This window comes from Orcinus orca, chromosome 18 (assembly GCF_937001465.1).
Source record: "Orcinus orca chromosome 18, mOrcOrc1.1, whole genome shotgun sequence".
Lineage (NCBI taxonomy): Eukaryota > Metazoa > Chordata > Mammalia > Artiodactyla > Delphinidae > Orcinus > Orcinus orca.
In genome coordinates, this window is record NC_064576.1 from 4096756 (window position 1) to 4115770 (window position 19015).

The 19015-nt window shown below is 37.8% G+C and overlaps 1 long non-coding RNA gene across 2 annotated transcripts in view; it reads right to left on the reverse strand.

Annotated features, from left to right (window-relative positions):
* Positions 1-6993: 6993 nt before the first annotated feature.
* Positions 6994-19015, reverse strand: part of LOC125961996 (uncharacterized) — a 36550-nt gene continuing 24528 nt past the window's right edge. For both annotated transcript variants that reach the window (XR_007473249.1, XR_007473248.1), the window contains 2 exons: positions 15344-15491; positions 6994-7121 (listed from right to left, as the gene is read on the reverse strand). This is a non-coding gene — a long non-coding RNA (uncharacterized LOC125961996). The remainder of the gene's footprint in view (positions 7122-15343; positions 15492-19015) is intronic.

Consider the following 19015-nt stretch of genomic DNA (forward strand, 5'->3'; position numbering starts at 1 on the left):
TCCCAAACTCATTCTACGAGGCAACCATCACCCTGATACCAAAACCAGACAAAGATGTCAAGATGTCATAAAGAAAGAAAACTACAGGCCAATATCACTGATGAACATAGATGCAAAAATCCTCAACAAAATATTAACAAACAGAATCCAACAGCACATTAAAAGGATCATACACCATGATCAAGTGGGGTTTAACCCAGGAACACAAGGACTCTTCAGTACATGCAAATCAATCAATGTCATACACCATATTAACAAATGGAAGGATAAAAACCAAATGATCATCTCAATAGATGCAGAAAAAGCTTTCGACAAAATTCAACACCCATTTATGATTAAAACCCCTCCAGAAAGGAGGCATGGAGGGAACTTACCTTAACAGAATAAAGGCCATATATGATAAACCCACAGCCAACATCATTCTCAATGGTGAAAAACTGAAACCATTTCCTCTAAGATCAGGAACAAGACAAGGTTGTCCACTCTCACCACTATTATTAAACATAGTCTTGGAAGTTTTAGCTACAGCAATCAGAGAAGAAAATGAAATAAAAGGAATCCAAATTGGAAAAGAAGAAGTAAAGCTGTCACTGTTTGCAGATGACATTATACTATACACAAAAAGTCCTAATGATGCTACCAGAAAACTACTAGAGCTAATCAATGAATTTGGTACAGTAGCAGGATACAAAATTAATGCACAAAAATCTCTTACATTCCTATACACTAATGATGAAAAATCTGAAAGAGAAATTAAGGAAACACTCCCATTTACCATGGCAACAAAAAGAATAAAATACCTAGGAATAAACCTACCTAAGGAGACAAAAAGACCTATATGCAGAAAACTATAAGACACTGATGAAGGAAATTAAAGATGATACAAACAGATGGAGAGATATACCATGTTCTTGGATTGGAAAAATCAACACTGTGAAAATGACTATACTATGCAAAGCTATCTACAGATTCAGTGCAATCCCTATCAAACTACCCATGGCATTTTTCACAGAAGTAGAACAAAAAATTTCACAATTTGTATGGAAACACAAAAGATCCCGAATAGCCAAAGCAATCTTGAGAAGGAAAAACAGAGCTGGAGGAGTCAGGCTCTCAGACTTCAGACTATACTACAAAGCTACAGTAATCAAGACAGTATGGTACTAGCACAAAAACAGAAATATAGATCAATGGAACAGGATAGAAAGCCCAGGGATAAACCCATGCACCTATGGTCACCTTATTTTTGATAAAGGAGGCAAGAATATACAGTGGAGAAAAGACAGCCTCTTCAATAAGTGGTGCTGGGAAAACTGACAGCTACATGTAACAGAATGAAATTAGAACACTCCCTAACACCATACACAAAAATAAACTCAAAATGGATGAAAGACCTAAATGTAAGGCCAGACACTATAAAACTCTTAGAGGAAAACACAGGCAGAACACTCTATGACATAAATCACAGCAAGACCCTTTTTGACCTACCTCCTAGAGAAATGGAAATAAGAACAAAAATAAACAAATGGGACCTAATGAAACTTCGAAGCTTTTGCACAGCAAAGGAAAGCATAAACAAGACAAAAAGACAACCCTCAGAATGGGAGAAAATATTTGCAAATGAAGCAATTGACAAAGGATTAATCTCCAAAATTTACAAGCAGCTCATGCAGCAATATCAAAAAAACAAACAACCCAATCCAAAAATGGGCAGAAGACCTAAATAGACATATCTCCAAAGAAGATACACAGATTGCCAACAAACACATGAAAGAATGCTCAACATCACTAATCATTAGAGAAATGCAAATCAAAACTACAATGAGGTATCACCTCACAGTGGTCAGAATGGCCATCATCAAAAAATCCAAACAGTAAATGCTGGAGAGGGTGTGGAGAAAAGGAAACCCTCTTGCACTGTTGGTGGGAATGTAAATTGATACAGCCACTATGGAGAACACTATGGAGGGTCCTTAAAAAAGTAAAAATACAACTACCATATGACCCAGCAACCCCACTACTGGGCATATACTCTGAGAAAACCAAATTCAAAAAGAGTCATGTACCACAATGTTCATTGCAGCTCTATTTACAATAGCCAGGACATGGAAGCAACCTGAGTGTCCATCGACAGATAAATGGATAAAGAAGATGTGGCACATATGTACAATGGATTATTCCTCAGCCATAAAAAGAAACGAAATTGAGTTATTTATAGTGAGGTGGACGGACCTAGAGTCTGTCCTACAGAGTGAAGGAAGTCAGAAAGAGAAAAACAAATACCGTATGCGAACACACAGATACACACACACACACACACACACACACACACATATATATATATATACATATTCCATATATATATGGAATCTAAAAGAAAAAAAAATGGTCCTGAAGAACCCAGGGGCAGGATAGGAATAAAGACACAGATGTAGAAAATGGAGTTTAGGACACGGGGAGGGGGAAGGGTAAGCTGGGAAGAAGTGGAAGAGTGGCATGGACATCTATACACTCCCAAATGTAAAACAGATAGCTAGTGGGAAGCAGCCGCACAGCACAGAGAGATCAACTCGGTGCTTTGTGTCCACCTAGAGGGGTGGGATAGGGAGGATGGGAGGGAGACGCAAGAGGGAGGAGATATGGGGATATATGTATGCGTATAGCTGATTCACTTTGTTATAAAGCAGAAAGTAACACAAGATTGTAAAGCAATTATACTCCAATAAAGATGTTAAAAAACACACACACACAGAAACTGTATTACAGAGTTATCAGTCATGATGGTGCTTTTCCTGGTTTGATAAGACCTACCCGTGAAAGAAGGTGATGGCCAGCGTTGTCCCAGATGTTGTCCTCTCCTACCTGGAGAGGTAAGGGTTAAGGGTACGGGCACCGGAGCTGGACTCCAGGGTTCCAATCCAGGCTCTGCTTCTCTTAGGGCAGCTACTAATGTCTTTGTGCTTTAATTCCTTCTTGTGGAAAATGGGTTAGTAACAGTTACCCACAGGCTTCCGGTTTTCTTCTCGTCACATAAAGATTTTAGCACTTCACTCGTTATTCTTTCCTGTTTTCATTTTGTTGTTTTCAGTGTCCATGTAGATTATCCCTGTAACATTCCAGTCTCTTATTTTCTTGTCCTCCTCATTTCAATTACGCACTTGCATGTTTGGAAATATAAATAAATATTATGCTCTGTTTGTAAAAATAGAATGGGCCATGTCATTAGAAGTGAATAGAAAGACGTATTCAACAAGATACTTTTAGACATAAGAATGAGACAGTAATAAAAAAAGGAAAGAATTGTGCAGGTTTTATGCTTTTGCAACCACAAGAGAAGAAAAATTGAGGTGCAGTTTGGGAAGATTCAGACAGAGGAAAATCTCTGAAATAATGTTGAAATGGTTTGTATGGCAGATAAATGGGATTATATTGAACTGGGAGATTTCTCAAGGTCATCTTGGGCACTGCTCATGCTGGTCGTTCCTCTTGCTCTCCTCAGCAGAGAGATCAGTGAAAAAAACTAGGTATTTGTACATCAGTTTTCTCTGCTGTTCTCTCTGTTGCAGGCTGCTCTTGCCTGGAAAGACGCTCTAGGGAGCAGGGCAGGAGAGTCAACCATCAAAATAGACTTCTTTTTGTATTGTTGAGTAAGCGGAGAAAAATCCAGTTGGGATGTATGGAAAAATATTGCCGCAAAAGGAAATTAAAGCATATGCCAAGAACACAGGAGACACCAGATTTCTGAAACAGATTTCTTTTTACAAAACGAAAATGACAGCACAGTTTCTCCATGTTCTCAAGGAGAACAATTACCTATAATAAAAGTACAGGTCATTATAGAGATAGTAAAATAAAAATTGAGAATAGCTGGAATGGATAGTGTTAGCAAAGGTTTAACACAAGGCAAAAATATAAATGCGATATTTTAAAGAACAGGTTTTAAGTAACAGAAATGGAATTACTGAATTAAAAAACACATTTCTGTACCAGTCACAGAAAGGAGAGAAAGAAGATAAGTAGATGAAAGTTATAAGATGGGATATAAGATATTGGATATATGACATATCCTATACAATTTATAAGAAAAAATAGAACTGAGGGAAAAATGTAATAAATATAGAGAGGAAAAGAAGGATTGCATGCTGAGAGAAACATGATCATCTGATTTTTTAAATATATGAATATATATATGCTTTTCCTACATTCTCTTCCACTAGCTTATTACAAGATACTGAGTACCTTGTGCTATGCAGTAGCATTATCATCTGATTTTGTAGAGGACTCACCGAGGTTGAAGACTAAAGAAAAGATTCACACCTGGTCATAATCAGTTGCCCAGTTTACTAGATTCCTATTTTTAAAAATAAAGGTTATTTATAAAACAGTGCAAGTAAAGTGACAGCATGCTTTTTCATAGCTATTTAACAAACCAGAAAAATAATGATGTGATACCTACAAATGCTGAGTGAAAACAAATTTTGAATCAATACATCCATGCCAACCACATATACTTAACTCATTAAACTCAGCTCGTATGTGCAGTCCTTGAAAATATTATTTGAAGTCTGAGCCACTGAGAAATGAGTCAAAATTACGAGTATAATGGTAGGAAACAGATAAGGAAATCATAGGACCTGGAAATCATAAAAGTCAGTTTTATTTGTAAATATTATGGAAAAATTGAATGCTCAAGAATAGCAATCTTTAAAAAAATCATTTATGTTGCTATCAAAGTAATATAGTTTACACCCTCAGGTAAAACCAACTAATGCCATTTCAGGTGTATGTTTAGGAAATGGTAGAGGAATCAGGTAAACTATTTTGTATGGAAAAGAAATATTCCATTTCATGGCATATAAATTTTGATTTAAAAATTTGTTAGGAATGTGTAAATAAAAGTCACCTTAGTAGAGGTACGAACATGATGGAGACCTTCAACTAGCAAACAAAATATAGTATATGTGGCAAGAAAATCAATTAGCTATATAGCAAGGAAATATTCTGTGTGTGTGTGTGTGTGTTTACTGTCCCTGCTGTGCTTCCTTGGGCTTCTTCATCTGTGGGTTTGCTTCTTTCTCAGGTCTGAAAAATTCTCAATTTTTTATCTCTTCAAATATTGCCACTGATCCATTTGCCATTTTTTTTTTAAACTTCTTCTGGGATTCTTTGATATGTTGATATTTTTTCTGATGTTCTCACTCCTTCCTCCATGTCTCCTAACCTTTTTTTCTTAGAGATCACAATATTTATTCAGCCTTCTATTGTAAATGAGCATTTTACATAAACCTCTCTTTTATATTTTCTATCTCTTTGTCCATCTGTCCTATATTCTGGACAATTTGTTCAGACCCATTCTCTAGTGCATTAACTCTCTTTTTAATTTGCTTTGTTTTAATTCCCGTTTATTGCTGAATAATTTTATTTCATACATGCAAATAAAACCCAACACTTAATATTAAGAATAACCTTGGGCTTCCCTGGTGGCGCAGTGGTTGAGAGTCCGCCTGCCGATGCAGGGGACACGGATTCGTGCCCCGGTCCGGGAGGATCCCACATGCTGCGGAGCGGCTGGGCCCGTGAGCCATGGCCGCTGAGCCTGCGCGTCCGGAGCCTGTGCTCCGCAACGGGAGAGGTCACAACAGTGAGAGGCCCGCGTACCGCAAAAAAAAAAAAAAAAAAAAAAAAAGAATAACCTTTTATTTTTGTCAATTTAATCATTTTTTAAAATGAACTGTTTCTTATACTTCTAGGAATATCTCATCTCCACCTCCACCCCCAACTAAAATATTGGAATTTTTGTTGGAATACTTGGAATATGATTTTATTTGTTTTGTTTTAGGTATTTTGGGGTTTTATTTTACAAGGATACCCTCCATCTGTGTACACAGTACAGTTAGAATAGGACAAAATAATATTTCAGAACTTCTGGCTCCTGAGATTACTTAAAAATTACTGACCTTCTAGTAATAGGTAAAATAATTTAAATATAATTTTAAAATTATATGGAGTTTTCCATTTAAAAAATACTCTTAAGTAAAAAGATGCAGAAACTTCTTGTTATTACAGGTTGATTATATCCCCCAAAAGATATGTTGGTGTACTAACCCTTAGTATCACTTAAGAATGTGATCTTATTTGGAAGTATGGTCTTTACAGAGGTAATCAAATCCAATCATTAGGGTAGACAACCCTAATCCAGTATTATCAGAGGATCAGAACAGAGTTTGATGTATTTTTATTCTTTTTCTCCAGTTTTATTGAGATCTAATTGACAAAACTGTATGTATTTAAAGTGTACATGTGATGATTTGATGTATGTATGCGTTGTGAAATGATTACCACAATTAGGTAATCAGGGTAGTTAACACATCCATCACCTCACAGTTACCTTTTTTCCTGTGTAATGAATCACTTAATGTTTACTCTTGGCAAATTTCCAGTACAAAACACAGCATTATTACCTATAGTCACTATGCCTTCTATTAGATGCCCAGAGCTTATTCATCTTATAACTGAAGGCTTATACTCTTCAACCAACATCTCCCATCCCAAACTTCCACCGCTGATTCCATCACTGGTATCTACCATTCTACTCTCTGTGTCTCTGAGTTTGACCTTTTTTTTTTAAGATGCCATATATAAGTGAGATCATATAGTATTTGTCTTTCTCTTTCTGGCTAATTTCACTTAGCATCATGTCCTCTAGGTTTATCTACATTGTTGCAAACAGCAGGATTTCCTGTGGCTGAATAATATTCCATTGTACATACATATGCCACATCTTCTTTAGTCAGTGGACACCGAGGTTGTTTCCATGGTTTGGCTTTTGTGAAACACGCTGCTATGAATAGTGCAGATATCTATTCAAGATCCTACTTTTACTCTTTTTAGCAACTGTACAAGATCGGGATGTAGCTGCCGGGAGAGCCTCCACTCCAGGAGAAGCAATATTAGTTGAATCAGGTTGGCGGTGAAGTGTAAGTCCTTTCACTTACCTTCCTCAGAAGCTTCCCCACGCTACATAGTAGCCGGCTGGTGTCCTTCCTCTCTGTCCTCTCAGGTCCTCCTCCTGCTCTGAAATTCCAATCCTCCCAATGTTTTCTCTTCTGGACTCCCCGATTCTGTAAGGTTATGTTTATTCCTGATCAAATGCAACGTGAAGAACAAAATACTCTCTCCAATCCCTTCCAGCCCTATGGTAGAATGTTCCAAAGAATGAAACATTCAGTGTTCTGACTCAGTGCTTCTCAAAGGGGTGTGATTGGAATTTGGGTGCCATGATTCTTTGCATCTGTGGAGCCACTAGATGTCAATCGTGCTCCTGAGCAACTGATACCATTTAAAAAAAAAACAGACACGAAGATTTCCACGTGCCCTTTGAGGTCAATACCATTCCCAGGTGAGAATTACTGTTGTAAAATGTATCAAAATCAGTTGAGTTTGGCAGTGTCAATTCCTAATTCAAGGAGTGGATGTTATGTGTGTGTGCACCATCCTGGTGGTCTGAGGAGTGGCTGAGTTGTTTGGGAGGGAAAGGAAGTACTACGAGGAAGCAAGATACATTCCTATGACCTGTGCTCAAATTGCTAATGTGTTCATATAGGAAACATACAAATAAGACATGAAGCATTCTCACATCCCTCCCTCATCTCAAGCTAATAGGAGGAAGAAGCCTTTTTGACTGGGAACACTATGTAGACTTGGAGAAACACAGTGAGAGGCTGCAGGTAGGATACACAAAGGTAGAAGGCTGACGGGGGCGGGGGGGTCAGGAAGTGATTGTAAAGTCAGAGTTTTGGAGGTCTGAGAGGTGAGTGTGGAAGCAAGAGTGACAGGAGCAGCTGCTGTCCCTGGGAAGCTGGGGGCGGGGCTGAGATAAGGGGGACGATTTACATGTACTCCTCCCACCTCGACAGACTTTGGTAGAGAAACTGAATAAAACACTGAAACGCTTCCAGTTTCCTCTTGATTGATGTGTGTGATCTGACGTATGCGTTTGGAGGAGATGGGCAAAAAGCTGCACCGACTCCGCTTCAAGGGTATTTGACAAGCAAGTGATTGTTATTAGGAACATTAATACTATTTTCCTCAGCATTATTTATATTGTTGAAGACATGTCTTTCAAATTTAGAAAATGTCATATCAAGGCCATTACATTTTTTTTTAGTAGGATGTCCACTCAAACAAAAAAATATATCAGGAAAAATTTCACTGGGGCACTTTCTATACAGACAATATAATATATCCTTCTGGCAAGATAATAATAATGATTATTATTGTTACTGACCTACGAAAAATGACTTTGAAGTTGGCTTGACCGTTTCAGAAAAATAACTATTTTAGATTTCCTGAAATGAAAGCAGAGCTAGCACTTTTATTGTACGTGCTATTTCTATACAGCATGAAGAAATATTTCACTTACCTGCTGTAAAATTAAATATTTAAAATTATGATGTGGCATTTCCTAAGATATAAGTAGGCATTGTCTTAACATAAAATCTTCAGAAATATTGCCTGACAAAGGCCCTAGTATTTTATGAATATTAAAATATTCATCTTATTTTGCACATGAAGGTGCTGGCTTTTGTCTCTCACTGTAGGTACTGTTGTGATTGATTGAGTAATATGCATAGAAATGGCACTAATAATTCCTCCAGCATAATGCAAGGTGGTTATAGAACCATGATCCAAGTATGTTGTATTATGTGGCATTTAGAATGGGAATATTTAGCTCAGATTATACTGAAAATTAAACTATTAGTTTACGAACTGATTGATATTAAGGAGCCCTTTTTGTATTTTGGTTACGTTATTGAAATTTAGTTCAAAATGTATATACCTGGAGACTGAGCTTCATCATCCTTTACCCCAGTGCACTGGCAGGTGCCTTTTAGTGACACACTCCTCAGTGACATGCTCCTCAATCACTGTGGCTTAGATGTTTTGCCAAGTAACAAAGAGACTTTTGTGTTTGCATGTAAAGGGACAGTATCACAATAAATATATTGGGTTCTAAGAAAGAAGGCATTTGTCTTTAATTTGCATAACACTTCTGAGCTCTGTCTGGGAGAAAATCAACAGCTTTTCAGAGAGCAATAGTTTTGCCTTGTTACGTTCACACCCTGTCCAAACAGGTCTGTTAAATCACTGGGCAGGAACACCCTGCAGGAAGAAGTGGCAGCAGCGTGCTGTGGTTTCATAACATTGAAATTCTATCTTTTCTGTCAAATGTCAGGGGTGATACAGCATGGAATGAAGCCTGCCTACAGCTGGTGAAAAGGGCTTAAGAGGAAAGAAAGAAAACAACTTTAAATAGTATCGATTCCAGAGAATAGAGGACACTGGGAGCCATCCAGCTGCTCACCAGCTGCTCTTAGGTGGGCAATCAGGGGTGACCTGCTTGCAAAGGGAGACACCTGCCAGGTAACAAACAGAGGCAGCGGGGACCCAGGTAGAGTGCAGGGAGGATGTGAAATAAACAAGCTGCCCACAGCACCATTTCCATTTCAAGTTACCTATTTAAGCAATAAACTAAGATAATCCCATGCCTGTGCAGGGATCCACAATATTGTCATGGTAAAAGTGGAATTCTAAAAGACTGCCTCTGGAACAAGGAAAATAAATTAGTCTGGAAACTTGAAAACAATTTCAAATCTGGTAAATATCTTTTTCTTCAACTTGCTTAGCTTTTCTCCTGACCTTATTGATGTGACCCATCCTAAAAAGTACAAGGCATATACTAGGACACTAATTAGAGACTATCTGTAGTTGTATTTTTTTTTTTTTTTTTTTTGCGGTATGTGGGCCTCTCACTGTTGTGGCCTCTCCTGTTGCGGAGCACAGGCTCTGGACGCGCAGGCTCAACGGCCATGGTTCACGGGCCCAGCCGCTCCGCAGCATGTGGGATCTTCCCAGACCGGGGCACAAACCCGCGTCCCCTGCAATGGCAGGCGGACTCTCAACCACTGCGCCACCAGGGAAGCCCTGTAGTTATATTTTGAGAAATAAAATCGATAGCATATTTTCTGAGGCCAAAATTTCATACTGAATTAGCCGGTTAAAGAACATGGATATGATGACTCAGGTGCTAGGACTTTTTGTGTAGTGAAACATTTAAAAATATTTTCTTATGGTTTATTTACATAAAGTTTAAATCCAGTATCTTAAAGGTAATTATAAAACAAATTCCTATCGAATGTTTTCTTGTCATTGACAAGGGCATAAAATCCAGAAATCCATACCGTTTTTCCTTAACTTTTAATTTTATATATTGGAGTAGAGCCGATTAACAATGTTGTGATAGTTTCAGGTGTACAGCAAAGCGACAGCCATACATATACATGTATCCATTCTCCCCCAAACACTACTATTTTACACATGAGGAAATGGCGATTTATTGCTTCAGAAGATAAAAAAGAGAGGAGAGGAGGAAGTTGAAGCACTTTGTTGGGAGAAAGCAAAATAATTAAAACGTTAGTAAAAGTAAGAGAAAATTGATCAATTGATCATATTGGAAGAGGTGATCTAAGAAGCCCTCTGATAAAAGATTTAGGAATAGAATACCATGAAACCAGTTTCAAGAACTAAGCAAAGTTGAGGCAAACCTCCACGTATTTGTGCTGAAGAAAATTAGATTGCCAGAGTCCAGAAGTGGGCTTAGAGATGTATCAACGTGGAAGAAAAATAACTTAATGTGGTGTGAAAAGATAGGTAGTTTATCTTTTTTAGTGCAGCATTTTTTGCCAAAAGAATGTTTTTACCCATTACCCCGGTTCCCATGAGCCAGCCTTTGCCACAGATGCAAACTTAAGCGCCATTCGCTACACTTGCCATTGGTGAACCTGATCTTTATCCCCTCCCGGTTATTCTCCTCACTGGGTTGACGGTTCAGCAGTAAGAACTGTGGAGATAAACTATCCGAGTCGACTATGAACTGACATTGTGTTCCTCCTCTCTGTATATACAGAGAGATACAGGAGATACAGTGTTACGTTGGGCACAAAATTTGAGGAGTGTTCTAAATGTAGAGAATGGATTCGTGGAATTGTTGGCTTTACTCACAGCCCTGTAGACCTGGGTAAGTCCCAGAGAAGTTAGAGGGAGATGGTCTTTCGTTAGTGCTATCCTTGGCTACGGAGTTCCTAGAATCCTGTGAATCCTTTCGGGATTTCTCAATCATTACTTTTGTTACATGAGCCATGATTTAAAAATCCATCCTCTAAAGTAGTGTGATGGAAATCAGTTGGTGGGTTTTCAAGAATGCCAATGCTGGGCTTCCCTGATGGCGCAGTGGTTGAGAGTCCACCTGCCGATGCGGGGGACACGGGTTCATGCCCCGGTCCGAGAAGATCCCGCATGCCACGGAGAGGCTGGGCCCGTGAGCCATGGCCGCTGAGCCTGCGCGCCTGGAGCCTGTGCTCCGCAACGGGAGAGGCCACAACAGTGAGAGGCCCGCGTACCGCAAACAAACAAAGAAAAAACCCAATGTGATATCACGATTATATTATTATTAGAAATGTATTTGGTGTAAGAAAAAAAGTTAATTATCTGTCTGCTGCCCACAATCTGAGAAAAAGTCCGTCGCTGATTCTTATAATATCTATTAACATAATTGCCTAAGGAATAGGGGGTATCATATGGCCCAGTTTTGTTTCTAAAGAGACTACTGTAAAAAAAATTATGAAGCATTTTTAGTATCAATAAGGAAAACTTAGTATAGCTGTGATATGTTTATGTTTAAAGATTGCTCTAAATAATATGCTTTCAAATTATGGGGCTCGACCTCTGTATCAGGCAGAATCGACTGGGGAAAACAAAAGCCCAATTTTTTTTTAGCCAGAGATAATTTAACACAGGATATCGGCTAAACAGGAATCGGAGAACTGGAAGACAAAAAGGAGCAGGCGAGGTGCCACAGTGACATACACTCCACGAGCGGGTGATGAAAGTAGAAGAGGTCGGCATTATCAGGACCTGGAACTCCTGGTAAGGAGGCTGAGGTCGAGGAGGTCTGTGAACTGGGGCCGGACATCTGAGCCGGGAGGTTGTCCAGCTGGGGCTGGCGCTTCGTGAGCTCAGGGAAGACTGTGCCCATCTGGGACCCAGACCTCTAAGGAATGGTGCTGATGGACAGGCAGCTTTTGAAACCCCAGGATCTCAGACAAAGGCTCACAGAACTGGGGTCCAGACGTCTGAGGAGAACGAGATGCCTGTAAGCTGGGGCTAGTGTTTCTGAAGAGCGTGATGTAGCTGGTCTGACAGTGAGGAAAACCTCTGGAAATAGAACCAGCTGGTATTGGAACCCAGAGCTGCTGCCAAAGGGAAGGGTCATTACGGGGGGAAACTGGCAGACAAATAGCACCTAGGGAGCAGAAGCCCCCCTTCCTCCTCCTGTCTCTCTCTTCTCTCTAGCAGCCCTGCTGGCATAAACTAACAGCAAGCTAGCCAGCAAAGAAGTGGGGTCTGCACTTTCTCTCCAGCAGCTCCAGAACAGAGGGAAGATTCGAGGGGAAGCACAATAACATAGCACCAGCACAAGCCACGATGCTGGATACTCAGGGTTCACGCACAACTGTCCACACACATTTGCAATTCCACACAGCAACAACAGTTGGATTATTTGGCCTAATAAGATGAAAGCATCCCTTACACAAATGAAGACCTCTTGCCCTCTCTCCAAAAACAAGTGGGAGACATAAAACCAAAGGGGATTCTATGAAATCTGTATCCTTTGAGCAGTTATGTTAAAAGAAGTCATGAGGTATTGCTGGCTGCTCCACAGTGTGGGCGGGGAGGAACTGGTCTGGGATCCAGGGATTCCCTGGGACATCTCATAAACTACTACATTGTAAAGGAAAAGTTAATGGAAAACTATAGCAATCAAAACAAGTCAGGGCCGTGGAAGTTTTACGAAAGAATGAAATGAACCTGCAAGAGTAAAAGTTCTAGTTATTCCAACAGTTAAAGAAACCAGCTAGCTAAGATTCCAGGAAGGGGCAAAGGGGACATTAAAGAAGGAAGTTAGTCCTCAGTTACAGAAACTAGGACTGTGGCAGCTACTGAGAATCACTGCTTTCTTGCTTGTTGGATACATATGTGTTTGCATATGTACCATGTTCTTGCTTGCTAATTCTTTATGTGTGTAGGGGTGCCTATCATCTATCTACCTAGCTATCTATCAATCTTTCTATCATCTATCAATCTATCTATCATCTCTATACTAGTACTTTCCTATCTTCTTTCCCCTTGTTAATTTATATAAGGGTTGCAGGTGGTAGGTAACTTTATAATTTAGTCTTTAAGTGAAGAATATTCAGGTGGGACCATGACTGAATTTGAGGAATAATTAACACTGTCCCTGTGATAGATACACTGAATATTATTATAATGAACCAAATTGATATATGTGTTTTAAGAGAGATGAAACCCTATATCCCCATGAACTTGACTATTAGTTAGGCATGAAAACGATAATACAGATGAATATTTATTGGTGTTGTTATTTGTAATATCTTCTTGTGATTTTTTTTAATACTTAAAACCTTATGTGAGATTTCCATTTTATTCCACAGTGGTAGAAGATTTGCTTTCTCACTGTAAACAACTGGAAAACTGGACAAATGTGAAATAAACATTTTTTTCAGATGCTGGAAAGCAGGCAGAAAGGAGACAGATGAGGGGAGCCCCACAGGTGCCCCACTTTGTGTCTGGAGGCACATTGCCAAACCAACGCAAGAGCAAAACCTAAGCTGAGCACGGTGGGCTCTTTGGGCTGCGGAGGCAAGGATGATTTGGGAGGATGGACAGCTGGAGGTCGTGAGAGAGCGAGTACCAGAGAGGAGGGCTACATGGGGAAAGAGTGCTGAGACGTACACAGGTGTCTTTTAAGTCTTGGACTGAATATTCAGCTGTCCCTGTGTTGCTGAAACTCCATGAGGTTGGGAGAGAGGATCACTGTGGTTCAGCCCTTGCTGGACAATTCCCTTAGCCCTGAAGGGCCAGAGTGAAGAAACCTTGCTGACCATGGGGGTATTTACTCCACGTTCCCAAGTAAGGGCTGCTCTTGACCCAGGATGTCATGCTCACAACAAAGGCTCACCTCCTCTCCTCTTAAGACGTTGTGATGTAATGACATTTAGCACTGACTGACACTTATTCTGGGCCTTGAACTGTTCTGAGCATGTCACATATAATAACCACTCTACCCTCAAAACCGTTCTATGAGTTAGACACTTATTATCCCCATTTCAACAAGGAAACGAAGGCACAACTAAGGAGGCCCCACTGTTTTTACAAATGGAGCCAGAAATTGCACCTCAACTCCAGAGTTTACCCTCTTAGCAACTATTTCTCCTCTGCCTGGAAGTAGATATGACAATGACCATTTCACTGTAATGGGATGATGGTTATTTAAATTTTCTATAGTTTGCTTATGTGCATTTTTAAATGTTTCTAAAATGAACATGTTCTGATTTTGTTATAATAACAGATTTATTTTTAGCTAAGAATATAACAACAGTTGTGAACAGTGTACAGAAGTGCAATCATTTTAGAAAGCAATTTGGCAGTGTGAACCTGGAACAAAAATAAGACTGTTCCTATCTTAGGTAAGGTTGGATCCCATGTTTTAAAAAATGAATATTATATATAAATTTAAAAACTGAGAAGAGGATAGGATTGTGAATTATTTTGATTATTTTAATTTGCTTTCTGTGCATCTATCATATATTATACAGGAAAAATATAATTAATCTTAATCAGGGAAAATGGTAATTTTAAGTTCCCATTATTTAGCTAGTAAGCTCATTTGTAGGATTTTTAGTAACAGGTATTTAGGACACTATTGTTTATAGTGATGAAACCTCATGAGTAACCTATATGTCAAAAATAAGATTAATTAAACAATGATATAGTTATGTGATGGAATATCATGAAGACATTGTTATCCTATTTTTGAAGAATGTTTAAGGACTTGGAAAATAATTCAGAACATGTTAATAAAAATTAACATTTTCAACTGTATATAACCTCTGTTTCCAGTTTTGTAAAAATAAATCACAAAGATAAATACATATTCTTCCACCCACACCCCACCGCTCACAAGTAACAGGGAGACACCAAAAATGTTAAAAGTGGTTCTATCTGGATGGTGAAATTAGTGTGATGTTAATTTATTCTTTTTGTTATCTTTCCAAATTTACCACAAGAAAGATGCTTGTTTTTTCTTCCGTGAGCAATAGACATGTGTTCCTAATGTAGAGGCAAACCATTTGACCCTACTTTTGTACAGTTGCCAGGAATTCAGAGTGATACAGAAATATTTTTTCACTTCCTTGGTGCTTACCGGTGACTTAGGGATGTCAGCCTTCTTATGTAACTGTAAAAGTTCCAGCTTTCTTCTTTGCCAACCATTTTATAACTATTATTTGGGTGTGAGTAAATATAACAACACTGGGGAGAATATGAAGGTTTCTCGTTCATCATAGAATTAACTGAAAAATAAAAGATGTGTATATTTTAGTTATTCAGTATAAAGTTTTATGTAATAATTTTTAATTCTCCAAGAAAAATACATCATTAACGTTACCTAGCATTCAATGAGTATAATGAATACGCACAGTTCATATGGTGATGTTTGTAAATAAAAAAGCAAAGCTCACACTTTTATCAGTAATCAGTTATTTTTCTCCTACATTGTATACTTGCAACATTGTTTATTACATTAGTCTGCAGAAAGGTCACATTTGATTGCTGTTTTCTAAACCCTTATTGTTTCAGCTACTAGTTCTTTTGGTTTCTTTCCTCCTTTAATTTCAGACAAAACCGGTCACTGATTGCTCCCTCAAAAGCTGGAAACACTTGATAGGCAGACATGCCTATTACTTGGCAGAAGATAAGAGGGTAAAATTCTTGGGAGATAAAAGCAAGTTTTATTTAGAATGATAAAACTGAAATCTTGAAAATCTTAAAATGTTTTGTGATTGAATTATCTGAGAAAATGAAACCACCATGACTTTTGTGATTTTGATGGATTTATCACAAGTTTCAGAGAGAATCCCAGGCCAACATTTTAACAAATATTTGTGATTATTTGAGTTCCTGCCTGCATTGTTAGCTACTAGGCTAGAGTATATAATGATGTGATGTTCTCTAGATTGCTGTCACACTGATGCAAACTAGCAAAGCTTCACCGGTGAAAGTTCGCAAACAGGCTCTGTAGGTCATTTCCCAGTAGCAGGGATCATCTAATCAATTCCGGGGATTAAAAGTAAAAATAATAATAATAAAGTGAATTCTGTGAGAGTAAGAATCAATACTCTTATGTCTTCAGTACTTAATACTTGTATCCCCGGCACTTAGTAAGGTCTCTGACACCTGCTGGGCTTCCAGTAACTCCACGGTGAATAGAGAAATGCATGTGGCACCATGTTAAAGGAACACAGTTTAGGCTGTGTCTACATCATGTCACAATTTCTCAAATGGGCTGGAAACTGAATTTTTTTGTTTTTATCCAGGCTCTTAGATTTATGAAAAGATGCCTAAGTATGTTTCCCTGGAATGTTTGGACTTTGGTAAACTTGAGTTTTCATATTTTATTTTTATAAGTAAATGACCGGAATAAAAGGAATTTAAAATTTTATGCCTTACTAGGATAAATTAACATGAAAACATACAACACCTATGGATAAGTTAGTGGCCTATATTTTTTTTAAACCAAGAATCAAGATTTAAAATATCCGACCTGATGTTCATATGTTCTTGGTGGAAAAACAAAGTATTTGCAACAAGGGCTACTCCTGAAAACCAAGATTTTTTCTGTCACACTTAGAAGTGGTTTCTCTTTTGCATTAGTGTCAATTATTACCTCATGCAAATTTAATATTTTAGCAGAACAGTTAACAAAGTCTAGTTAAGCAATGCTGTTATAACACGCAGTTTATATACCCTCAGCTGGCTAAGACAATTCAATACTTAGCAGCTGCAAAATGAGAATGTCAAAACAAAATAAGCCCAAAGAATTTAGGTTATTTTAGGACTAAACATTTAAAAAAGGCAATCAGGCAAAGGAGAGAAAAACCAAATAATATCATAAATATGGACAAGTTTCTTTGAGAGACTGAATTCATTAAACTCCCAGGAACCAGAAGCACCTCCTCTCCGACCTTAGAGCTTTTGGCTTAAGGCTGGATTTTTAAAAAATTTATATTCAACAAATGAAAGTGACCTTACTGATCTTACACTTTATACACAGTCAAAGATGTACTTCGGGTAACCTAATTCCCGCTTTTTTTCCCTATAACAATTTTTCAACTATGACTATCAAGAATTAACTATTCGGGCTTCCCTGGTGACGCAGTGGTTGAGAATCTGCCTGCTAATGCAGGGGACACGGGTTCGAGCCCTGGTCTGGGAGGATCCCACATGCTGCGGAGCAACTAGGCCCGTGAGCCACAACTACTGAGCCTGTGCATGTGGAGCCTGTGCTCTGCAACAAGAGAGGCCGGGATAGTGAGTGGCCCCCGCTTGCCACAACTAGAGAAAGCCCTCGCACAGAAACGAAGACCTGACACAGCCAAAAATAAATAAATAAATTTAAAATGCACAGTATTCCAAATCATTGTATAAAAATAAAATTATCATCCTTTGTACACTCTAATGATCACGTAAAAAAATTACCTCTGTAATTTGAAGTTGTAGTTTAGTTTTATGGCATTCTTCATGCCTTTTCTGCATATTTTGTCTTTAGTTTTCAGTTCTTACTTTATTATTTTTTGGATTTTCTAAATTTTCTTCAATAAGCAATATTTTTGTTTTACAAAAATTAAAAAAATTTTAACATTGAAACTACATTGAAATGTGAGGTAAATGTCAATTCATTAACTCAAAATAAATGAAGAAACATTATTCTGGTGAAATGGTATAAGTGGAAAGTCTGTTGAATCAACAGTGCATTGCACCCTCAAGGAAATTTGCAATATTGTGTCTTCTGCACAAGTAAAATCTTGGTGACATATGTGAAAACATTCACAATTTTCTTGGTGTGAAAAAAACTACAACTGCCCTATTTTTATTGCTTCTTGTATGCAATAAAAATATAACGTTTCCTTAACTGACACACATAAATTTACTATATGTTAGAAAAGAGATTAAATCTGAATCCATTCTGCTTTCATCTTATATACTTTCATCCACTTGTCATGCTCCCACACGAAAGATTTCTAATCAATCGTGTAAGTCTGAGATTGTCTTTTCTGCTTTTTTAACACCATGTAACCTCAATTCAGTATTCGGCAATCTGGTACATATGAGTTTCTAGCTTATATGGTAGTTTAATTTTTAGAACAATAAAACCATAGGTTGTTTTTGTTATCCAATATATTCTAATACACAATTGTCAAGAAGACATTATAAGGAGTTAATAAACACTGAATATCTATATCACAGTTATATTGCTTCATCTAAAACCTAACAGGTTATTAATAGCATTAGTAAAAGGACACAGGTGCAAACTATCAAAGTGAGCAAATAAGGTCCATTTTTAGTAATAAAAAGAGAAATTAAGAAGCCGTCTGAAAACTATGGCATTTGTTCAGTAGTAAATATTAAAATATAAAAAAGCAAAGTTTTAAAATATACTTTATATGGTTAAGAAAATATACTAAAGCACTATGCAAGATACTTTCTCTTTTTCTCACCCTCCTTAGTAAACTTATTATAAAACCATGAATACATACCAAAGTTTGAGAAAATTTTAAAAGACATTATCTATGTATAAAATTTGGCGATATCACTCCAACTCCTTTCAAAAGATAAAATATAATATATAACCAAAAGCTAAATGTAAAGAAATATAATATAGATGATAAACAAAGTGTTAATTTCTATAATATGGAAACTGCTATTTGATAATTACACGATAAAGAAAAAATATCAATAGATAGAAAATTCGATAAGGATCCCTTCATGGTCCACTGTGAATACTAGTGGACAAGTGTGGTCATTTATATTTAAATTA